Below are 5,833 nucleotides of genomic sequence, written 5' to 3'. Positions count from 1 at the left end.
ATGCAACAATTAATGTATGTGTATTTTATTTTCGATGACATTTAATAATATTCGTAAAGCTTTTAAAGCAGTGAATAAATGCGCTGTACGAATGTCTTTTTGCTTTTTATGCAAAAATGGTATCTTTTCCTCAGAGTAGCCATTTTCTCACTAAAGGAGGCCATTTAGGTACACTTCACTTGAAAACGAACGTGAAAAATCTTATTTCGTCAACAACTCAACAACGCGACGAAATTAGGTATTGTGACTTAATGGAAACGATGGAGAATGGTTGAAAAATGAAATTCCAGTAGGACTCGTTCCTTAAAATCTGATAGAACTGTTTTTATTCCCATTCCCCGCTATTATTAAATTTCCAAAATTGAAAATTGAATTTTCACTTTTTTCCGAAAACTGCCTCATTCAATGTAAACTTTCGAATAAATACACAAACAAGGGCCCTTATTCTGCGCCTCGAGTGACGTGACGATAGTCGAGTCACCCAAGTCACTCTATTCTAGCAGTCGGTTTAGGTGAGAAACGTCACTTCGGATGAACGTTGTCAGGGCTGATAGATTAGGGTGGTGTAAAATGTCAAAAATCCCAATCAGCCATGCTGTGACATTGTTTACAAAACAAGAAGGTATCAAAGTGCATCAAGCACGCAGGTATCACCGGCTTTAGATTATTGAGCGACTGAATAATATCGGTTCAGTGACAGTGCGTATTTAAAATTCGTTTTGGTTTCGTAAATTTTTCATAAATTCTAACATCTTTCTCCCCTACAGCGGAATCCGAGGAAAGTCTGTTCCTTCTGGCTCAGAAGCTGAGCAAACTCTAATCAACGATGATCTCTTGCGGGTACGGCATCTGGACGAAGTGTCGAGTTCGGCGATATCGGATGCTTTGCGCTGAAGTTGTCGTCGAGGATCTGCTAAAAGACTGAACGTGCGGCACTGGCCAACGATGCCAGTCGGAGGGCGGTGAAGTTAAACCCATTCATGAGGCAATCGTTGCCGAACTATGCCAGCGTGGAGAGAAACCGGATCCGACGGAAGTGTTTCAGCTTTCGAGCACCGATATATTTGCCACTAGTCAGCCAACGGCCTTAAACTCGTCGGTGGTTTGGTTCGGAAATGGATGTGGCGGAGGTGGGGGAGGAGGAGTAGGAGGTGGTGGCAGTTTTATTATTAACCCGGACGTCGGAATCGAGCTTCAACAGCAGCAGCATCAACAGTTAATTAGCGGTAGTCATTTATCTACTCCACTAGATCAGATTGGGGTCCCATACAGAATATAATCAATACACCAAATAATGCTCCACAACAGCAACCTTAGCTCCAACAGAGTCAGAATATATCTAGTATAACAGATGTTGAACAAACTCCAGGCAGTGGTGCAGGGGCGGAAGTGGGGACCCCTTTCCGGAAGCAACAGTTTAAGTATCTAGCCACCATGAGTCCTACCATTCCTAGTTTCGATGTTTTACCTATAATGCATAGTCCAGTTTTAAGCAGTGACCAATCGAATTTGATAATGCCACCTTCGCCACAGCAGTTCTCGACTTTGGCCACCGGTTGTCATCAGCCGCAACAACCTCCCGGTTCGTAAATCCAACAACAGCTGAATACGATACAGCAACAGCAAATCATAGCCGAAAGTGAACAGCAGAAAATTGCTCTCCTGTGCAGTAACTAAAAGTTGCGTGGCCACCACAATTTAGGTACAATGTGCAACATAATTAAAAGGAAAATGGATACTACGGTAAGCATTAGCTATCCCGATTTCCTATTGCCGTATTAAGTTCAGTTTTTTTCTTTTTAGACAACAATGATGCTGCTGCAGCTACAAAAAACAAACACCAAACCGATTGTGTTTAGTCAGACAGGCAGCCAGTTGATGACGCTGCGAACATCCAACACGACCGGCGGTGCCCTGCAGGCCCATAATGTACGGCGAAGTTCCAGGCTTTTTAGCAACAACAACTATTCAGTGAAGGAGAACACCAAGAGTCCTCAACTGAATTATAAATTCGTGGCATCTCGATCTCCGCCGCTTAAACCTAACATAAGAATTTGCAAGAATCTAAACAGTAGTACGGCCAGCTTGCTGGAAAATGTCCATGAACGAAAGTCTTCAACCGGAAGCGATGGAAAGGAGAAGATCGAAACCATCACTTCCAGTGAAACGTTAAGTGAAAAAGTTTTCATCAACAACAGTGTCAACAGTGCCCAGAAAATGGCACAGCACGGGCTGGCCATGAAAAAAACAGAGCGCCGATGGCTTGATGACACTGCTGCGGGAACTCGGCCAGAACTATCTTCGGTTACAGAGCTACGAGTGCGCAAAGGCTATCGAACGCTTCAGTAACGTTCCATCGCATCACTACAACAGCAGTTGGGTTAAAAGTATGATCGCCCTGTCGCACCACGAGATACGAGATTATGAAGCTGCCGTTAACATTTTCCGGCTGATTCATGTTGATAAAATAATATAAATCGTTCAACCAGTCTTTTTTATAAACTTCCGTAATTTTCATCAATATTCAAAAATAAAAATATTTCACAAAGTTTTGGTTTATATTTTTGTCAGTATTTTAATACAGAACCAGCATTTTTGTCGAATTGAATAGAATACAATAATGTTAAAAACCTAGGATACCATGACATCGAGCATGGTATGTTTGGTCGTGTGAGGACCACCTTGTCGCTAAAGCGAATTTCATAGATTCCCTTCGGGCCTGAGGAAAATCACCTGACGTTCCAGTTAGGGATGTGTTAGCTGTGATGGATTTGGACTACATGTTCGAAATATATCATTTCCTAAAAGGTATTGATCTTCATCTGTAATTCTTTTTATTTTCATATTTCTCTTTCTATCCTTCTTTCTCTTCTAAACAAGTGTTAAGCTAAGCATACCAAAATTGTAAAAATGCAAAACGAGTTTGGCTCGTTATAGCTTTACATTGTATGTATTAGGAAATATTCTTTTAAATACAAACATGTAACATTTATTCCTTTTCTTCTAAAGTACAACAGCTGTAACCTAGTGTTACGGATCGGAAATTTTAAGCTCCAAAATTTTAGCCAGCTCGAGGCGTAAGAATTTCATCATTTCCGCCTGCAGCTCAATCCACCATCCAGTACAGTTCTATCTGCAGATCGCTGCCCGAGAACAGGACCATCGGCAGCAGCGGAACCGTTGTGGTTTCCCGAATGTAGATCCGGGACGTTTTAACTTTTTTTCTGGTAGACCAGGTACGTGGAATTGAAGTGGCCACATGTGGCATTTATCGAGGACGGATAAAAGAAAACGTATCCATCCTGTTGGGTTTTAAAACGAAGATCGGACGGTTGAGGCAGTTTGGGTACCGCACCACTCGCTCCACTGATGAAACTTTTCTCTGGGTTTATGACGTTTGGGTAGAGGGCAGCGGATAGGATGGCCGCTAGGAGCCGGTTATTCTCTCCGTTAGAATTTATTTCCGTTCCGGTAAGCTACTTGTAGCTCATCTTTAATAAATTTCCCCCGATGACTACTCAAATCTAGTGGAACAAATCCAATGGACACCAGCAATTCCAAGAACTGTTGCTTCATTTCATCGATCGTGTGAAGCGTTTTGGTCGACAGGTAATTCTCTTCGGCAAAACAGTTGGTCGCATATCGACTGCGCTTCGAAGTCTCCTTCCATTTCCTGTAATCATTAAGCATCGTCAAATGATTGCTATTCGCAATACCGAACAGCCGCTTTCTACTTTCTGGTTCGTTCCTTTTGTTGAAGGGAGACACAAACGGACTCTTGTAGCTAAAACAAGTCGCTATCGTTAGCACACTATCCAGGCACTGAAAAATAGCTCCAAACAGCATGAGCTTTCCTATCCGCACATCTACCGATAATGCTGCTAAATGATGACCCGAAGCAGTCAGTTGTTTCTTGGCGGCATCAATGTTCTCATCACTAGGTGGTCGTCAATGGTCAATGGTACCCGAAGTTTCAGCGATGTTGGTACTCAGCATAATTTTCCTTTTCCCTTGGGAGTTTTTCGGAACACCTGGGCCTGTTCCTCGCTGCACAGCGTCGAGTGCAACGGTATCAGCAGGAAGCGATCCTCTCGGGGGCCAAACATGCGACTATCCAGCAGGGCTTCGTGAACGTTCTTGACCTCTTCCAGCCCGGGGAGGAAGATGAGAATCGTTCCCTCCTGGGGCCACTGATGATCGCCATCGACGTTAAATCGTAGGATGTGCTCGATCAGCTCCGGGTTGATGCGGAGGGGGTCCAACAGATAAAGTGTTTTGCAGGTTGCCTTGGAGTATTCTGTGGAATATGAGAAAAAATGTGAATGTTTGTTAACAATAATTCACCAATTACAATATCAGCAACACCTACAGACGAAAGTTCCTATACTTAACTCACTGATAGTACAAGTATCAAGTGGTCAAGTTGTTGGAAAATACACAATCCATCACGACCTGGTTCAGCGGTATCGGGCGATAATTGGGGAATGGTTGGTAAAAATTCTGGTTCCAGTTTAACTTTCTGCTTCAGTAGGGAGGGCGTTGAGGAGGAACTGCTGCTGGAGGCAGTGCTTGGAGATCGGGCTTCACGACTTTTGCCCGAGGAGCTAGGAGATTGTTTTTCCGTTTTGGCATTACAGTCACTGTTGTTTGTTGTAAAACAAAAACAAAAAAGATTTACATCAAGTTGGTGGTGACGTCATATAAAACACCACTACCAAAGCACGACTTTTTCGTCATACTTTTCGTTGATTTTCTTTGACACAAAACGTAAACAATGTAATAAGCTGTCAAAATTTTGGCATGCGTGCCCACTTCTCCACCTTGCCTACTTTGTGTCAAAGTTGTTCCACCCTAGATCTATCAGCCCTGGAACGTTGTGAGTTCTTACCCTATTCTCGTAGTCACCTTGAGTGAGAATCGTCGCATTTGCGTGACCATTTTAGGTGACAATTGTCGGTACCTTTTCAGGTGGTGACGAGATAGAAATTTAAAAGAAATTTTATTGAAAACGGAGAAGTTAGGCTGTAAATAACGAATTTCACTACAGTATGATGGTTTAAGAATCAATTAAGAAAAAATCACTTTCATATTTGTATTTTTAAATTTATTCATACAGCGAAACATTTTTTTTACAAGACGTTATTAATAAAAAGCATATAAAATTGGGCGACGGTTAACTTTATTTCACTGTTAATATTCAACATGAAGAAAAAAACACACTTATATAGCACTTCACTCCATTTTATTCGATTCCCGTCGCTGGAGGAAAATTTCCCTTGCACCGAGTAAGGGAAGGGGAATTTAAGGTTCGGCTTCGAAGTCCTGCCCTAAACTATTCTTCCTCACTCGCAGTATCCCACGTCTTTCGCCATGTCCCGCGATGAAATCCGCCTTTTGTGACCTGGCTGGTTGAAGCAGCAGCCATCAATTGTTGTGCTTTTTTTTGTTCTATTCGATGCGAATTCCGGATTCATCGTTTTCACTTAGGGCGCACAATAATGCCCGTTTTTTTTTTTTTTGTTGCTTGCTGTCACCTTACGACCCGTTGATGGCCAGTTACGAACCGAAATTATCACAAAAAACTTGGAAAATCAGCTCGGAAAATTCGAATTGCGAGCCAAAAAAAAACAATACAGAACAAATTCTACCATTTTGACAGATGCGTTCATTCGGCCACTCACCCAGAATGAACCTCTGTCACTTTACCCACGTCGACTACGGGAATAAGGTGACAAATCTCACGGTGACTTCGAGGTGAGGTTACAATCATCACGTCACGCGCGGCGCAGAATAAGGGCCTTTATATAACCGCACCCCTATTTATCGCATGTCT

At 42.5% G+C, this 5,833-nt stretch overlaps 1 long non-coding RNA gene and 1 pseudogene across 1 annotated transcript; one reads left to right on the top strand and one right to left on the bottom strand.

Moving 5' to 3' along the window:
- The first annotated feature begins 945 nt into the window (after positions 1 to 945).
- Positions 946 to 2,718, top strand: LOC129741334 (cell division cycle protein 27 homolog; annotated as a pseudogene).
- Positions 2,719 to 2,817: 99 nt separating this feature from the next.
- Positions 2,818 to 4,856, bottom strand: LOC129745366 (uncharacterized). The gene is made up of 2 exons (XR_008737122.1): positions 4,370 to 4,856; positions 2,818 to 4,297 (listed from the first exon to the last, which is right to left on the bottom strand). It is a non-coding gene; the product is annotated as an uncharacterized LOC129745366 (long non-coding RNA).
- Positions 4,857 to 5,833: the final 977 nt, after the last annotated feature.

This window comes from Uranotaenia lowii, chromosome 2, assembly GCF_029784155.1.
Source record: "Uranotaenia lowii strain MFRU-FL chromosome 2, ASM2978415v1, whole genome shotgun sequence".
Lineage (NCBI taxonomy): Eukaryota > Metazoa > Arthropoda > Insecta > Diptera > Culicidae > Uranotaenia > Uranotaenia lowii.
This window is presented reverse-complemented; position numbering and strand designations above follow the sequence as displayed.